Source organism: Pteropus medius, unplaced genomic scaffold (genome assembly GCF_902729225.1).
Source record: "Pteropus medius unplaced genomic scaffold, Ma_sr-lr_union100, whole genome shotgun sequence".
NCBI lineage: Eukaryota > Metazoa > Chordata > Mammalia > Chiroptera > Pteropodidae > Pteropus > Pteropus medius.
In genome coordinates, this window is record NW_024354500.1 from 18,255,907 (window position 1) to 18,275,496 (window position 19,590).

General features: G+C 35.2%; 1 pseudogene; it reads left to right on the top strand.

The window, feature by feature from the left end:
- Positions 1-2,242: 2,242 nt before the first annotated feature.
- On the top strand, positions 2,243-2,361 carry LOC120595146 (uncharacterized; annotated as a pseudogene).
- Positions 2,362-19,590: the final 17,229 nt, after the last annotated feature.

A 19,590-nucleotide genomic window follows, 5' to 3' on the forward strand; every position in this document is an offset into this window, starting at 1 on the left:
ACAGTGAGCAGAGAAGAGACGTTAGGCTTGTGGAAGGAGTCTCCCTCAAATGTAGAGAAGTCTAACCAAAAAGTATAGGAAACATCTTGTTATAGACACATACACACATATAATCAACCATACAGATTGTGCCTTACTCCTATCAACCATCTTCCCAGAATATACACACATAAGCTACCATCACTGTTGAGCTACTTATGGAGCAGTTTTGCCATTTTCCACTGAGTTAGACCCTGTGGAATAAAGAGAAGTCTTTTTCTGCATATGTAAAATTAAAATGTTACATAGATAATTGCTAGGGTCCTCATGGCTCTGGATCTTTGATATAAAGAACATTTGAAACCATGTGAAAATAAAACATCATCATAAACCAGATTTTAAAATTCCTTAGATCCCAGTGAAAATATGTTCAATGGGAAAACACAAAATGGTGAGAAGCATGAGGCATATATTACTTTGACACTCTATATTTTTTTTAACAGCAGACTGAAATTAGAAATTATTTTAGACTGGGAAAAGCCATTAAAGCTGATTTTTGTCAACTTTCTGTTCAGGCCACAGATGTTAGCACGACACTTAAAACTTCTGGCGTATGGGGAAAATTAGAACAGAATGCTCTCAACTCAACTGATATATAGCCTGCCTGCAACATTATTTTAGTTTATTTCTTAAAAAACTTGATTTTGATAAATAAAAGGATTCCACAATAAAGATTATGGCTTAGTAGCTTGCCAGGAGAAACTATAAAATGGAAGCCAGGTTTTTTTTCATTATTAAATTATTTATTTATTGCTTAGAAATCTAAATTATATTTCTAACTTGCCATTACTTTCCTATGTATGTTCTCCATATATGTTAAAAAGAATTTGGAGATATGTAGATAGGATATGCTTTGTCATGTGTATTTTATTTCATTAACATACAGTTAACTTTTTTAAATGTTGTATTTAGAGTGGCAGCATGATATGCAAGATAATTTCTTAGTTTCCTGAAATCATAGGATAAAATGCTTTCCTTACTCTAAATAATAGCAAACCTAAATAATTTTGAAGCTAAACTCCAATATGACTTCACAAAGACAAAACAGCATGTTAAACCACTTTATAATACAGTTTGGTTTCAGACATCATGCATAAACAAAGGCTTGTGACTTGTAGATGATGCCAGGAATTAATCTACAGGTAAAGCAAGAACCCTTCAATATGATAGCTATACTTTCCTTTTGGGCTTTGTAATTTTTTAATTCCTTTTTTCAATCATAGGTAGCCCCTACCATAATACCTCTAGTGCCAGAAGTAAAATGCCCAATATACTCTTTAGCCACATTTATAAATCCATCACTCCCAAACCACTTCCATTTAGCATTGGTATAAATTCGTGGTCAAAATAAGTATACATATTTAAAATTTTTCTTAAGCCACAGGAAAATCAGAATCAGAATGTAGCAAGTCAATGTGAACGACTTATGGCCCAATGTGAAAATACTGCATAAAATATGAGTAAATGAGACAAGTCCAAATGCGATGAACTATTAAGTGCATTCATTAAGTGCACCTATGATAATCAGGATATAATGTATTTTTCCCAAAAAGGAATTTTATTTTTCTGCCTTTCAAAATCATCACAGCCAAGTTAAAAAGACTGAATAACTCACCAAAAACAAACAAACAAACAAACGAACAAGAATTTGAGTTGACAGACTCCTTCAAAATTGTCTATTTCATGTCCTACTTTTATAGAGGAGGAAATTCAGATTCAAACATTTGCTCAAGTAAAAAGCCTATTAGATATGTAGCTGAGACTTGAACCTGGGTTTCTAAAGCATTTCTCAGTGGTTTTTTTATTTTTAAAAAATTGCCTTCAACGGAAAAATATATCATGCATAAGCATATATATAACACATATTTATTTTAAATAATCATATTAGAAAAAATAAACATCCATGTACTTCTACCATATGCTTTAAAAATAGAATATCACCAGTATAGATTTGATATCGCCTATCCTTAATGTGACAAGATCCTTCTCTCTTCATCATAGGTAACTACTATTCCAAATTTTTATCTTTCCTTTGCTTTAAAAAAAAGTTTACCAAACATAACACAGATACACCCATGCTTGCTATTGTTTAGGGCTTTTTAAAAAAAAATTAGTGGACATGGTTTCATACTGTAGTGGTTAGCACATCTGCTTTACACGCAGAAGGTACTGGGTTCACGTCCCAGTGGAACCACAGTCCATGGTCTATGGCTGTGCCACCCTGAACAAGTTTGTTCCCATCTGATCTTGGAAGCTAAGCAGGGTTGGGCCTGGTTAGTATTTGGATGGGAGACCACTTAGGAAGACCAGGTGCTGTAGGCATAAATAATAATATGTAATAATTTTTAAAAATTGTAAAAAAAAAAATTTGTACTACACATAGACACAGATGCACACATGCTTGCTATTGTTTAGTTTTGCCCATTTTGCCATTTATGTAAATAGTCATTTTATATATATTCATCTGTCACATTTTTTTTTGCTTAGCATTGTATGATTTTGAAATTCATACATATTGATGTGTGTAGTTATAGTTAATTCATTTTCACTATTGTACAATAGTTCATTGTATGAACATGCAACAACTTATTGTTCACCTCTTCTATTAATGGACATTGGATTGTTTCTGATTTTCACTCTTACAGCAATGCTAACCTGAATGGTCTCATGCACGGCTCCTGACACAAATAGTCAACAGCATCTCTAGGGAAGATACTCTAGGAAATAGAACTGCTGTGTCACAGGGTATGCACTATTTTAGCTATTATGAGGTACTGCTAAACTGGTTTCCAAAGGAGCTGTACCAATTTCTCTAACTATTCTTCTTTTTTGATAAAATTACCAAAACTTACTATTGTTCAATTATCTAGGAAGGGCCAATGTAATCACAATGATTTTTATTAGGGAAAAGAGGGAGGTAGGAGAGTGAAAGCCAGAGGAGATGTGATGATACTTACAAAGAAATTCAAAACGTTATATATTTTAAAAATTTTAAGTTAGCAATCTAAATAATGCTTTCAAAAAATTAGGAAACAGTATAATCAAGTCCATAGAAGCCATATTATGGCTCTGTTTTATATGTAGAATATTAAATCTGTAGTTAAAAGATTCTAACTCCTTTTTCATGAGCATTAGTCAAAATTGATATTTAGCTGCTTGTCTTTAATTATTTCTCTTCATAAGTAATAAGTAAATTGAGAACTTTACAAATCCATGAAATAAGCAATAAAAGACCCCCAAAACCATTCCAGTCTATATGTCTGCTCTCCAGCTAAAACTAAGCTAGATAAATCTGTAATTACAGTCAAATAATTTTAGAGATGACTATTAACCTGCCTCCACCAGTAGCCCATTCCAGTATTTCATCACAGGAACATCTCCTTAGGTCTTCTTTCTCCTAAATATATTTTTTTTCTAAATTATTTCAGTTCTACCATTTCAAATTAATGGAAACATCATCCTGAGATAATTTTTATAACATAGTAGTTAGTAAGCAGATGCGATTCCAAGATGGGTGCTATATCTAAACATCCCTCTTGGAAGAACTAGCTGTGATCTAAATAAAAGCTTCTTATGTTATATAGGGTGTAACATTTTTTTTTTAAATAGACATAATTTATTTTTAATGCTTTTACACTTAAATGTCTTTCAGAAACAGAATGGACTTTGTCTCAGTTCTATGATTGTGTAAAAACATCACCTCCAAACCTAATGGCATAAAATAACCAAATGCCTCAGGTAGAGGACTTAAGAGGCTGGGCTCTGATATCATATGAAGATTCGTTTTCTCACATGTCTGACAGTTGATTTTGGTTGGAAGCTGAGAATTTAGCTGCAGATGTAGCCTGGAACAGCAATATGTGGTCTCTCCATGTCTTCCTTACAACATGGCAGCCAGTTCCCAAAAGCAAGAGAGAGAGAACAAGAAAGAAGCCATATTACATTTTATAATCTAGTCTCAAAAGTCATACAGCATCATTTCTGCCACATTCTATTGGTACAGGCATTTCGAAAGTCCACCCAGATTTAAAGAGAGGAACCATCATCCTCAACTTAGGATAGAAAGTGGCATGTCACATTAAAGAAGAGTGTGTGGGATGGAATATACATTGATGTAGCCCTTGTCAGGAAATACAATCTGCCACAGGCTGGATTCCATCAAGAATGTGTCACATATCAAAGGAAACAAATTATTTAACTAATATCAATAGAATAATAATGTGACAAACATATGTAAGGAAGAGAAACATCTTCTTATTTTAAATGTTATTCATATGGTATCCAAAGGGAGTAAAATACACAATTGTGCAAAGTTTTACATAGATTGTTAGTGAATATAATATTTGAAACACAATTTCAATTTGAAGAAAACATTCCAATGAACCATTGTATACACAAGCAAATAAACAGCTGCCGCTATACAGCTTGAACAGTAAACAGTGAGATCATTAAAGGAATATGGAAAGACAGACGCTTCTATTACCAGTTACGAGAGAGGGTGATGCATCTTCAAATGTTGATGAGGTTTATTACAGATTCTTGGGGAAGCAGTGCAGAATTTGTTAACATACAAACTTAACTGCTCTATTCATAACCACTTGGATTGAAAAGATTACAGGATGTTCTGCTTTCTGAAATTGCCAAAATCAATTGTGTCATAGAAATCCGATATCTCCTATTTAGATCAACCATATTAAGCCTGGGTACTAAAAAAAGCCACAAATCTAAAAAAAAAAGAGACATCTCTTTTCCTTAACCACATTTAATATGTAATTCATGGTGGGCAATTAGATACACAGTATAGTTTGCTCCCGTAACCAATGCAGACTATACTAGAGAGCCATTGTTTTATGTTCCCAGAATGCCTCCAGTTCAAATACCTTCTGAGAACTTCCCCAGGACTATCTCCATCTATCTGGTTTTACTAGAAACTGCTAAATTCTTAAAAGATTTCAATCCTCTGACAAAAATTTGTTGAGACAGAAATAGAATCTCATCTAAGATTTAAAAGACAAGGAAACCGTTCAGGATTTAAGGACCTGGAAGCAGGAGCTACAAGATGTAAAGCTGGGAGCTTGAAGTTATCATTTCCCCACAAAAGCTACTGTGCTGCAAGTAAAGAATGAAGCCAAAGTGGAAAGAAAAGTGAAAATGGAGAGAGTCCTGACTTCATTTGTGCTCTGGTTGTTCTTTAGATCCACATTATTGCCCTTAGTTTCTCTGAGACACCCCACACATTAGCCAGAAATTACTCACTGAACTATAAGGAACAGAGGGGTCAATCAATAGTGGCTTCAGTTTTGTTTTTGTTTTTGTTTTTGTTTTGTTTGTTTTGTTTTGCTTTTTCTTTCTCAGATTACAGGAAGTCCAGAGCTTCCTGTAAGGATGGCATTAAGGATCCAAGTTACCCCCAGCATCCCAGCTCCCCACTCAGATTGAAGCATTTGTCACAATGGTAAAAGAGACTGCTGTACCTCTTAGGTTTGGTGAGATTCTGCAGGGTAATGTATCTGAATTTCAGGCAGGATGAAGAAGAAAAAGCAAGGAGGAAAATGCAAAACCCTTCTCTCTAAGATTTTATTTGAGAAAGGAACTTTCTCAGGGACTCCCACAAGAACACAGGGCCACTCCTACCTATAAAAGAGACTGGGGTTTCTAATTTTCTTGAGAAGTTGAGACATAAATTACCAATATGTAGGAAAGCTATCCAAAAATTTTGGTTGGCCATAAATGAAAACTATCTTCTAAATTTCAGTATACTTTAACTAACTTAAGGTAACTTGAGTTTCTGAAACCTGGAAGCAAATCTACAAATGGAGTTAATCATTTTTCTTTCTAAAGTGTTTAAGAATTTATTATTATTCCTCTCGATTACATTGGTATCTCAAACATCACATCGAAAAGGTAATAGCTAAAATGAACATCTTAAACACAAGAGCATATAATATCTTTTAGAGTAAATAAAAGTAAACAGCTTTTTAATAAGTGAAGTGGCTTAAATAGAGAACCAAAATGTAATAATATTTATTGGAAGTCTAGCTTTCACAGGTCTTTCTCCTCTAAGACCCTTCTGTATCCTTGATGTGTTTTTTTTTTTTCATCTATAAAAAAAAAAAAAAAGCATGTAAAATGCTAAGCACAGTGTTTGGCACCAAGGAAAGCCTCAACACAACTTAGATCCCATTATTAAACCTGTCTCTGTCTCTGAATTGTTATTCCAGCACCTCCAGCTCCCCATCTCAATTACATCCTGCATAGGTCTCTCTTCAACTCTGCTGTCACTCAAACTAAAAATGTCCATTGTCTTTCCACAAAGAGTAGATTTCTTACCTGTTTCTGTGTGAACCACAATAAACATAGTCACCTAGGCCTGACATGACACTCTTCTTAGTCACTGTTATCTCTCTTACTCCATTTCTAGTCAGTCTCCGAAATAAATTTGTGCTCATCTCTGGCACCTACCACCTTCTCCTAGGCTCTGTTTCAAAGTAACTCTTAGTATCTTAGATGGAAAAAAATAAGAACGAAACCTGCTGCTGTATTAAATAAGACGGAATGCTCCTAAATCCTTCAAAGCCAGCAGCTGTGGGCGGGCCCTCTTCAGCGGAGAGGGCAGCTGGTCTTTGTAGCTCAGGCACTCTGGTTCCCTTGGAGACTGCTCTCTAATTACCATCCGTAGACCTCCACTCCCTTTTAGACAACCTGGCTGGAGGGGACATATGACTCTTCCTTTAATATCCAATAGCATTCTAAACTTGGTTAGAATCTTTTAAATAACATTTGTTAATGTTTTCAATAACAACAACAACAAAAAAAACAGAAATAATGGCATATTTTCAATGACTTTGGCCTAATTTAAAAGCTATAGTTTGCTTCTCTACAGCTCGAAGGCCCTTGTTGGTCACAGTATTTAGGGTTGTTCCAAAACACAGCCAGAGAAAGGCAAAGTGTGAAGAAGGGAGAGAGAGAAGGAAGAAAAGAAAGAGGGAAGAAAAAAAAAGAGAAGACCTATAGCAGTCATGTGTATATCACCTGTGAAGCTTTTTAAAAATACAAATTCTACTAACTCAGAATCTCCCAGAATAGAATTTTTTAAAACTCTCCAGGGGATTTTCAAGCTCCCAGCCACTTGCAGAGAGTTTTGACACTCAGTCCCTGAATGTGTACCTGGTAAGCTGGAGAGAGAGGTGCAAGCGAGTAGCTGACAGCAGAAAGGTCTTTGAACTTTTAAGGTTTGTATTAAACTTCCATGTGAATGTTTCTTCTAACTTCATAATTTAGCAGTGTTTGTCTAAATGTAAAAATTTCCCTACATCTACATGTATAATGAATGCTTTAAGAATGTACACATTTTTTTTCCTATGGCTTTAAGAACCGGAGAAACACTCATCTCTTTTGAGAAGCGTAGGACTAGAAAGAAAAGTAGTTCCTCTATTCCTTGCCAAAGACCCAGTTTCCAGGTTCCAGCCTTGGATCAGCCTCTCCCACCAGGATTAACCTTGAGGATGTCTTCTGGCAGGAGGGGAGCTTCTCCCTGCCTTCACAAGAGGCTCTACCCTATGGAGTCACCATCATGGGGACATCTCAAGTTTACCCCCTTCCTTCTCTGCCTATAGAACGCCCATCCTGTGGCTTGATTTTGAGCTCCCCATTTGTCTCTGACCTGATATCTAGAATGTGTGTCTTCTTTCATTTTCTACCCAGCTTCTAACTTCCACTTTCTTCAGTATTTTTTCATGGACACCTTGCTCTATTACATAATTCTGGCCTTCAATACTTGAACACAATGGTTCCAAACATACCACCTGCTCAGAGTAAGCCCCTGGACTCAATCCTCTTCTTCTTGCATTGCCTGTGCTGTAAGACTCCCAATATATCACTCTCTAGATTCTTACACACTGTCACCATTCATGTCCCTTCTTCGTGTTCCCTTCCTTAATTTCCATTGTTGAATGGCAAGATCAGCTACATAATCTACAGGGCCCAGTGCAAAATAAAGATGTGGAGTCTCTTACTCAAAGATTAAGAATTTCAAGACAACATGAGTAGAACTTTAAACCAAACACACAGCCCTTCTAGACTGGGACCCTATGTGAGACTCCACAGTTCCCATACCTGTGAAGCTGGACCTGGTGTCACCCTATTCAAAGACTTCTTATATTTTTCTCTTACTAAAGTACTATATAGCTGGCTTTTCTGACACCAGCTGTCTAGTTTTCCTACAGGTTCCTTCTATTTGATTCTATCTTTCATGCTCTTGTTCATTCAACACTGATAAACATATTGTAAAATTACTATGACGTTCTTCTTCCTTTATGTCACTACTCTCATACTTTGTCCTGTAATCTTGACTCAAATGGCTGTTTTGCCCCTACACCTTTGTTTAAGCCATTCCTTCAATATGGAATTCCTTTAACTCACTCCACCAGTACAAATCATTCCACAATCCCAGGCCTGGGTAAAATCTGACACATCTATTAGTCACTTCTCTTTGCCCCCAGGTGGAATGATTTATCCTTCCTCTGAGGGCCCATACCTTTTATTATTTGTGTCATGCAGATGGCTATTGTTACTGTCTTGCATGTAGCTTTTTCTATGGGTAGTGGTTTGCCTACCCAGACTTAATTTTGGACTCTATCTTTATCTCCCTAATACCCTGGGCATGCTCAATACAAACATTAATTGTCTAAGGCGTTTTGAGTCTAATTATTTTGAACGTACCTTGCAAAGAAGTCTTTTAACCTCAGACATTTAAATGCCTCTCTTTTCTAGTGAATGTCTGAGAGGGCACTTCTGCTTATTCTTTGTTTCAGAATGAGATGGAGATGTTCATATATAACATAGGGAGGGGGAGGGATAGAAAAATAGAGAAGAGAATTGGAGATCTTCCCAGTTGCTCATAAATTGGGAGATGTCCAGACCTCTCGATTTATTAGCAGTATATCTGCCATATGAATCTACCTATAAACACAGCATGCATTCCAAAGGCAAATGAGTTGGATATTCCATTGGATATTAATGAATTTATGGGTTCTGTTCCCCACCATTAAAAGTGAACTGTATAAAATGAACATGGTATTAAGGAAATGAATGAACTAGATAAAAGTCCTATTGTTTTTTTGTTGTTGTTTGTTTGTTTTAGAAAATTAGATGATTTCTGAAATATGCATTCAGCAACATTTGGAATTTTATTAACTTATTTAACCTACTATGTATTAGTATTATTGTATACTGAGGATTTTAAAATTAATAAAATGTGGTCTCTGATTCTGAGTAGCAGCAGAAAGAAAATCTTATGTCTTCTAGAAGAGGTGAGTCCTTGTCTCTGGGATGAGACGTAGGAAGACGGTAGCAGCCATAGAAAGAAGTGAGTCATATGGTGATTAAGCAGAAAATTACTAGAGTAAAGGTCACTAAAAGACCTTCCCAGGTGTTGGCATCTGGCCTTCCTCAGCCCCAGGAGAAATTTGTGTTGAGAAACAAGTGATGCGGCAGCCAAAGCTGCTAGGTGAGAATCAGAATGCAGAGCCAGAACATCTGTTTAGGAGTGTCATCTGTTTGAGCATAGATATTAGAAGCAAGGAACAAGGAAAAGCTGAACCAGAAGGATGCTAAATTTACCGCAACCGGGGAATCCAGGTGTTAGTTAACAAAACTCCCCCTGAGAGTTTTCTCAAATTAGGAAACAATGTAATACTCTCCCAAACCCTACTTTCATTTATTTTCTTTTAAAATGGAAATCCATACCCTGGAATTGTTATAAATATAACCTATCCTCACAGAAATTCTCATGACCATACAAAAGAATAAAAGACACAGAATGGCAGAGAAGCTTAAATAGGCGAGTCATTGACTAGACCTAAAATGTCATTAGGCCATGACATCTCTTATTTTCTGTTACTCTCCTCCTTCCTCAACTGAAAAAAAAAAAAAAGTGGACAATCTCTGCATTTAGAAAGCAAAATCAGTGCACTGTATGTCCCAGAAAGGTCACTGGCAAAAATGACATTCTCAAAAAGTAGGTGAATGTCACCGGTCTCATTAGAATATGAGCATGAGCCATATAACATCAGTTGTTTAACATTTTAGAAAGTGTAGATGGAGGGGAAGAATTGGAGAGAAGGATGAAATTCCCAGAGATATGTCAGAAACAACCAAATATCAACCTGGACGCCTGATAAGGCCTTGGTAGGCTAGCATGCCCTGCGCCAAGATGTAAGGAGTACCCCTGAGAGATACTTGGGGTAAGAGAGTGTCTTGGATGTGGCAATAGAAACGATGCAGGCACTCTAAAAACAACACTGAAATTCCCACTCCTTAAAGAAGAGACCATAAAATAATATACAGGTATACCTTGGAGATATTGCAGATTCTGTTCATTAAAGTAAATATCGCAATAAAGTGAATCATGAATTTTTTGGTTTCCCAGTGTGTATAAAAGTTATGTTTACACTATACTGTAGTCTATTAAGTGTGCAATAGTATTATGTCTAAAAAAGCAATGTACATACCTTAATTAAAAAATACTTTATTTCTAAAAAATGCTAACCATCCACTGAGCCTTCAGTGAGTCACAATCTTTTCGCCGGTGGAGGTCTTACCATCAGTTTGTAAAAAAAAAAAAAAATATATATATATATATATATATATATATATATATATATATATAATATCTGCCAAGTGCAAGAAAGTGAGGCACAATATTATGAAGTGTGCCTGTATACATGACAATCTCTCAGTGCAGAGTCCAGACTGCCTGAGAGACTTCTCTGGCCTGGAGGGAAGGAACTGCTGAAGCACTTAGGCTTGTAGGAAGAGTCTGTTTTAACATGGTTTTCAGAATTGTTTGGTGGTGAGAGATAATTCTTTTTTAAACTATGTTTCATTTTGCTCTTGAGAATAGAATCATATGATTTCAGCATCATCGGTGAGACTCTGACTCAGAATAGATGCTGTGGTGTCCGAGTTAGAATACTTAAAAAGAGTGGAAAGTATTATGTGACATTTATTAGATTTAAGGAGCTGCAGTACCTAACAGGCAGCTGACTACAAGTTTGCTACAATTGTTGTGGAGATAGCAACAGGAGAGAATCTATCCTAAAACAAGGTCAACAATCAATTTAGGGAGGTTCAACAAAGAGACTTGCGGAGCAAATGTCCTTAATTGCAGAGTTGCGCCACTATCTTTTCTGACTCTGGAAGACACAGACGAGGACAGGTAAGAAAGGGAGGCAACAAAGATGATCTAACTAGGTTAGTTGCCCCAGTCCCACACCTGGTATAGCACAGACCCCACATCAGACCACCCTCATTCCCAGGAAAGAAGTGGCAAAGCCATGTCTGGAAACAAACTCCCCTGATCTAGAGTCCAGTGCTCTCTCACTGCGTCACCATACCTAATTTGGTCTTGCTAAAATAATAAAACATTTCTGAAAAAGTGAATCAGCCTAAGAAAAGAGAAAAATATATAGAATTCATGTCAGTACAACTGGAATTATTATTATCAGTTCTATCTATCACTATCCTAGCCACCACATCCTCAACCTACAGCACCTGCTGGACAATTTTAGTTACTAAGATCAAAAGTATATAAAGTTTAGCATTAGTTGTGCACCTTCTATTTGTCAGACACAGTGTTATTTGTTTTATATATTTCATCATCACAGGCCTATTATAATCCCAATTTTAGAGCTGATGCTACTGAAGTTAAATGACTCCTATTATGAGTAGTGAAAATAGAGTTTGGCTGCTTGAGTATAGAATCCATGTCGCCAATTGCTCACTACATTGTCTGCTCTCACCCTCAGTAAGGCCTTTCTGTCCTCAGCAGATGAACTGGTTATACCTGAGAACAAGCGTAAGTCCTAGGACAAGTGAAATAAAAGGTAGGAACCATTTAAGACAACATTTTGTTAAAATGTGCCCTAATTAATGTAACTATGTACATGCAATACAACCTACATACACCAACAATCCATTCTTTTGCATATACGACCACGCAATTGTCGAAGTGGCACAATTTGCATAGAATTAACATTATAAAGTGGTTTTAACATTTATCCATTGCATATCTCAATGTAAAAAATAAGCTAAATAAATCACATGGATTTAGAAATTAAAACATTTGTAAAGGCATTAATGTGTCTAAAATGGCTACATGGTATAAATTTCCAGTTATCCCTTGAAAATCCTTGCCATTACTGGTTTTAATAGCCTATACATTTAACAGCTTATAAGTTTTCCCAAAAAAATGTTTATTTCTCTAAAACTACAAAATGATTAGCTGATACATGTTTAAAGAAAAATATATTTAGGCACCAGGGAAAAAAACAATCTAGTAATTTTCCATCAGATAATTTTTTCCAAAGCTTTATTTGCTCTTAGATAATACAGTATGTTTTGGATTTTAAAGTTCAGATTTGGCATGCCTGTATCTCAACGAGAAACACATTCTTTTGCAAAAAAAAAAAAAAGCCAATTAGCAGAATGAGCAAAAACTATAACTATAATGAATAATTATGCTCTCTTTCAGATAGAATCTGTGCCATATTTAACTATCTGCACAATATAGTTTGATACATACCAAAAAACACTCTACGAATTGCATCAAAAAGCTTTTTGTCACTTTCTTGCCTCAAAGCCAAAACTATCACTATTGTAACTGCTCTGGATTGGATAAAAGGCAATTGTCAAACCACATTGCTGCCTTTGAGGAAAATTGTAGCTGTCAATACTAATATAATAGAGATGGTTAAGCTACCATTATCTCGTGGAAGTGAGAGAATATATGAATATTAAAAGATGGAAGTTTGGAAGCATACAAAATCAATAAACAGAATGAGTGACTATCTCAAGGGAGCTGCAAAAACATTAAACAAAGCTCCACCAATTAATTGTTAATTTTACTTTTGATTGCATTTATGCTTTTACATTTTATCCATAATACAACATATTTTGAGTTATTAATATTTAATTAGAGTGCTAAAAAAACACATTCCTTGGGATAAGAATTAAGTTAAAGAGAAACAAAACTAATATTAAACTACAAAAGATTTTAAATGCAATAAAATATTAAAATAAATATTAACATAAAATGTAAGACTCGGAGATCGGAAGATTTCAGCGAGAGATACCCTTTACCAGTTGTTGATAAAACTCTGTAATAAAAATACCAATGTTTGGCCTTTCTTCTTGGTCAAATTCAGTTAGACTGCTAGAGAATTTTTTTACAGAACTCAATTAGACAGATATCTTTTTCAAACTGTTAGTCCAGCTGAAAAAAAAAAATGTGTGGTTGAGGAGAAACTTTAAAACAAATAGTGAAAAATGTGAGAAATGGATTAATGTCTGTTCCTGAACTTTCCTTTCCACTGTTGGAAGTATAGGGGTGAGGGTTGTCCACATGTGACTAATTCCAGGCACCAGCGCCTATAGCACTCCCCAAAGCCATAAAGTATTTTTGCTTATTTTCCTATAAGAGTTATATAGAAAATAGTGCTTTTCTGCAGTGAGTCATAAAGAATGCAGATACTCTGGCAAACGTGTCACAAAGAAAATGGAAAAACAAAATATTGGTTATCAGAATGGACTCTTTTAGCTCAGGTGACATCATGATTACTTTTGTAAGGGATACGTGGAAACACTTATTCAATGAAGCATGTGAACCCTATAACCGTGAATTAAAGATACATTGGTGTCCAAAATCAAGCTACATCAGTACTGGTGTATCATCACTACAGGTAAAAAATAGAATTTAAAAAAAAAAAAAAAAAAAAACAGCTTATGAAATCCTGAAGACTCTTAGACAAATTATTTGTTGTTTTTTTTTCCCCTAAAACCAGAAGGCTTGAGCTTACATTTTTAATACAATCTAAAGATCTATAAATAAATATTATAAATGTATAAAATAAGCACCATGAGGACAAAATACATAATTGCCTGTAATGCTCTCAGTTATTAATGAGCTCATTAGAAAAATAAACACTTCGCTGATTTGAGAATTCACAGCAACCAATCTGCATAAGATGTCAATGACCTATGTACTATGTTTCTGTAGTGATATATATTTCTCTCCACAGCTTTACAGAAATGTATGTGGAAAAGTGCCTTTCAAAGAATATTAACCTTCTCAGGGACTTAGAAATCATCTAATCCAGTTTTTCACAAAATGAAAAGACCCTAGACCCTGGTGGTATACTTACAGAGCTTTAAATAACTTTGAATAACATTCTAAGGAAATGACTCCCCTTTCAGTTTTTCCCCTTCCGATTAAGTCAAGGAAAAAACTCTCAATTACCCAACTTTTCTAACAAAGAGAGAACTGGCCTCAGCTTAGAGCCTTAACTAGGCAATGGTACCTAGTGTTGTTTTGACATCTTTATGTGACTTCTATTTATAGCATTGTTCCCCATTTTGCATTTAGATTAGTTATATGTAGTTTCCTACCTAGGTAAATTTACTCTGGTAAAATAAAAGTGTTTTTATACCGTTAACATGATAATTTATTTTAAAATTCTCTAGTATAAACAGTAGGATATGTATTTTGAATAAGTTGTTTTTAATCTATACTTCAGGAATTATTACCATTTGAGGCCCTGGTCAGAACCCAATATCTAAAGAAAAATATACATAAAAGATAACATGTCCCTAATCAAACCTATACCGAATGTTTATTAATTAGTATAAGGAACAATCTTTATTGGGTTAAATGAGTGTTATTCAAGAGAGGCGATGAGTTAGGAATACTGAACAGGCCAGGCCCTACCACCCTTGCATGGCCGCTGCAAAGCCATAGTGCCACACTCAAGATCCTGAGCCATGTTGATCCTGCACCCCTCCACTGCAGACCCTGTAGCCTGATCTTACCATAAGGATGGCTATAACAAGAACTGTGACCAGAATACTAGCATCACAATGCTATGTGTCCCTTGTGGAGTAAGACTTTCTTGCTAGGGCTAGTGTACTTATGACAGAAATGGAATTTCAAAGATACTGAGTAGAATAGATGACTTTCTTTTAGAGCTCGTTGCTAATACCTTATTTCTTTAACTTTAAAGTGATCATTTTTCTCACATTTTAATATGCCTGGAATTGGATGTGTCTTACGATCAATACTATTTTATAATTATGATCAGCAATATTTCTATCATTCTCAGTGATCCATAGAATTATTGTGCATCTTACAATACATGGTATATTAGTTTTGGTGAAATATGGTACATCTTTGCACATTTGATGGAATTTGATCTGAGACCTTCATTCATCACGATATATCATCTGGTAACAAAATGGTCAGAAAGAGGAAAATAAACTTTACCAACTTTTAACCACTGGAGGACTGGCAATATTTACCAAAGAAATGTTCGCTAAATGGACTGATTGGCTTAAAGGTAATTTTGCACCATGGTACCATTCAAAGAACTCAGTAAAAAACAGTAGAGGTTATAAGTGGATGGAAAATATTAGAAAGTCTTAAATGAGTAACTAATGTTTTAGAAACATTAATCTGGTTAAACACTACAAAAAAGGAAACCAAGAATCACGGTTAAGTAGCTTGATCAACATCCCACAGTGAACTGTGTAATGACCAAGGTTCATTTAACAGACCATGGTTCATATTTTAAGCTCTCTTAGTTACCCTGTGGCTCAGGGTCTTTCATAAGGTTGCAGTCAAGCTGTTGGCTACAGCTGAGGTCTCATCTGAAAGCTTGACTGGATTTGGAATCAGCTTCCAAGCTCACTCATACAGTTGTTGGAAAGAGTTTTAAATGATGCAGATCTCCCCAGAGCCAATGAAGTTTCCATGTCATTTATTCTTTATTATAATAGACACTTAGCTATTCTTCTGTTTGTGCTGGCTCTTTCTGACATTAACTGCTAAGATTATCATGGTTATAGACAAAACTATAGAATGCATAAAAATTATATTTATATTTCATGCCCGTTATTATATATATTTAGGAAAAAAACAGTTTAACAGGGCATTTCCTTGGATAATAGAATTATGGTTGATTTTGTTTTACTTCTTTATATTTTTATACAGTTTTCAAGTTTTCTACAAGAACTATGTAAAATGCAAGTTATTTAATAAATGAATTTTTTAATGTAAAACTCATCAGCAATTTAAGTAAATTATAACCCATGTGCTTTCACATTTGATTAAAAATGCATTGTTTGCTGCATTTAGGATTTTTTTTTCTTGAAAGTTCAGAATTATAGGTCCTTTTTTCCTGAATAAGTCTAACACTGAAAAAGACTTTCAACTTTGTTGCCAAATTCACAGCTCATGACAAGTTGCAGAAGCATAAAAGAAAGGTAGGAGAAAAAGGCCAAGTTCCTTTTGGTCTCTCAGACAAGGTGAAGAGGTCAGAAGGGTCAAATTAATTATTTTCTTTCATAAGTTTGGCTTTTTGAGAAGGTAGATCAATTCACGGTTTTCATTTCTGTCTTGCCAGTTTGCACACTCAAACATGGGCTGTATAAAGGCATCATTATAAGGGAAAGCCTCCTTGCAGAATCTCCAGGTTCAGACATTTGGATGGCCAGACCCTTTTCTCGCCAGGCATAGCCTCTTGTGAAGTGGGTATTAGGTGTCTAATAACTCTGAAAAGTTTTCTTTCCTCCCTGTACCCCAAGATTGACTAGTAACTGTTGTCCCAATTATTCTAGAGAACAAGTCCTATCTATTCTAAGAGATAAACTCAGGGCCCAGCGTAGACTCAAAGAAATAAAAAAAGATATCTTAAAATGATGCTGATTTAGCCTGAAGAGACTTTTGGAATTTTACTTACTTACATTTAGACAATAAAAACAACTAACTGCATAGCTGGTTTTCTCATTTCTGAAGAGAAGAAAACACTGAATTGTGTCCCCACAAAAAGAACTTTATATTTTGGTCCTTAACATATGATTTATTCTTTTCAAATCAAGATTGTTTACTTTATTAACAGATCAGAAAGATGTTTTGCCTTAAATGTTTCCAGAATGTGATTTTTTCTGAGGATCCCACTGCAGTAATATAAACTTGTACATATGTTCACACACAATTATAAGCTTAGAAGAGATCACAATTCCATGACTTCATCACAGTGGCTTTCAGGCCTGGAATAGTAATTACAGCTGTGTTCACTGTATTCATTATGGTCTTCGAAAAAAATTTATATGAAATAAGCTCCTCAAATTTTTTTCAAAATAGGGTGGTATATAAATAGAATAAATAAATATATCAAAATCTAAGTGATGATTCATATTTACAGTTCAGGATATTGTTTTTAACAATTTATGGCAGCTTCCTTCCTTTAATTTAGCACCTCTAATAAAAAAAAAATAGTGTGTTTACAGGTGGCTAGATAACAGCAACTTCATGCAGTCAAGTACAGCCATGAAGAAAATCAGGAAGGCTATTTTTTAAATAAAGTTTAAATAAATAGGAGAGTGCATAAGAAAATTCCTTAAGCTGCTTACTTGTTGGCATATGTATTATATATTTAAAAATCCTTCTAAGACTTTGAATGGCTCTCCAACGTGTTTTTTTTTCAACCTTAAGTACTGTCTCACATGAAAACTCTTATTTAAAATGTTAAGAAGCAGTATAATCTAAATAACTGAAGATAAACAGAGCTTACCTTGCTTTTTTCATATCACCCCAATGTTGTGCCTTGTGATTGAACAAATCGTGGCTTGTGATGACTGGCTGTAGCTAATAGAAAAGAAAAAAAGTTAATGTATTAAATTCTAATATTTAATAAATAAAGAAAGGAAGAAAGCATATTAGTAGAGGGAATAGAGAAAGAAAAAGAAAAGAAATTTCGGTAAAATGTTAGTCGATATACTCTCTAAAATGTTTCTGCGGAAGCTATTTTTCAAACATACTTGCCAAGACTCTTGTTATTTTGTCTTATTTTTATTTTCGTCATTTCTCTTCTAATGGGACTGTGTACTAAGGAAGAAATTTGAAAAACATCAACATTATCTGACAAAAATTATAGGCAATCAGGTACTATTGTAGCCTGAAACTATATTCATGCAACATAATTTAAGGGTTTATTATGTATTCTTTAACAGTAAGGATTACTAGGATTCTATAATACATAGACCTTTTCCTTAAGGAGTTTCCCATAGAGTGGTCATTTTAGGTCTTTCAGCTATAAATTTCTAATTTATATTTGCTCCATATTCAAAGGGGCACAAGTAGTAAAATAAGTTAGATCAGTCATCATTTTCTGTGTTCCTTGATTAAAATGTTAACATAATCCCTCTTCTGTGATTCTTCACTCTCTTAACATAAGCAACTGTTACTATTCCAGAGATAAACTGTTAGATAGAATTCTTAAAGATAATGTTCATCAACCAGTGGACATATTTACCTAGAAAGATACCCGGAGATATTATTAAACCTAGTATTTTATGAAGATAACAGAATTTCTCAAAAATGATTCATGCATTTTATAATGAGAACCCTCTTCAGTTCATAATATATATTTAGATATAATGAAGAGGAAAGAGTATATGTTTTTCCATACCTCATGACTAAACTAGATATAAGTATTCCATCACCCTAAGGAGGACAGAATCAAAGCACAAACAAGACAATCAAATTCTCAGATTTTTAATTTCAAAAGCACAGTCCAGCTGTAAGACAGTAATATTTGAAAGAAGATATGATCAGGCACAGAGTTTTCATCACCGTCTCCCACTCCAAAACTAACTGAAGACCTTTAGGGCCTGGAGGGTGGAGGAGATGGCCATGCCCACATCTTCTCAGGCAGAGCTCCGGGGAAGGACACATTGTGAGGAGTCCCAGAGTTCCGGGGCATGTGCTAACTGTCTGGAGCTCTGGGGCAGCGGCCCAGCCAAAACTCCTTCTGTCTCCACGGTACAGTAGTGGATGAATGGCTGCAGGAAAGCCTGGGCCAAAGTGGGATCACAGCCCAAGGATTCTTTTGCAGTCCCATCTACAAGTGGAAAAGCAAAACAGCAAAAGAGCCAGGAAATTATCACTAGAAAACTGGTGATAACTCTGACCCAGAGTAACCACGACAAAGACACTCACCTTTTCTGGGACCTCTCTGTGTCTCCCTTGTTCCCTGCCATCAACACTGATATGGCTGCTTCTGGGCTTTCTTTCACAAACAGTCATCTGTCCCTCATACCTTATCAAGTTACAGTTGACCCCTGAACAACACAGGTTTGAACAATGCAAGTCCACTTATAGGTGGATTTTTTTTTCAATAAACACAGTCGCCCCTTCTTATAGGTGGTTTCACAACCAACAGCAGATCAAAAACAGTATTTTTGTATTCCAAACTATAGATTCCCACTCCGCAATCAAAAATATTGTTTTTAATCTGCATTGTGTTGAATCTGCAGATGCAAAGAGCTGACTATAGAGTCAAAAATTATAGCTGACTTTTCCACTGTGTGGGGTTGGTGCCCCTAACTCCTGCATTGTTCATGAGACAACTATGCAGTTTTTAAATGGTGAATTGTTAGCAGTCCATTTCTATACAAGTTTTGGTTTCCTTTTAATTTACTCAAGAAAATACTGAGTAT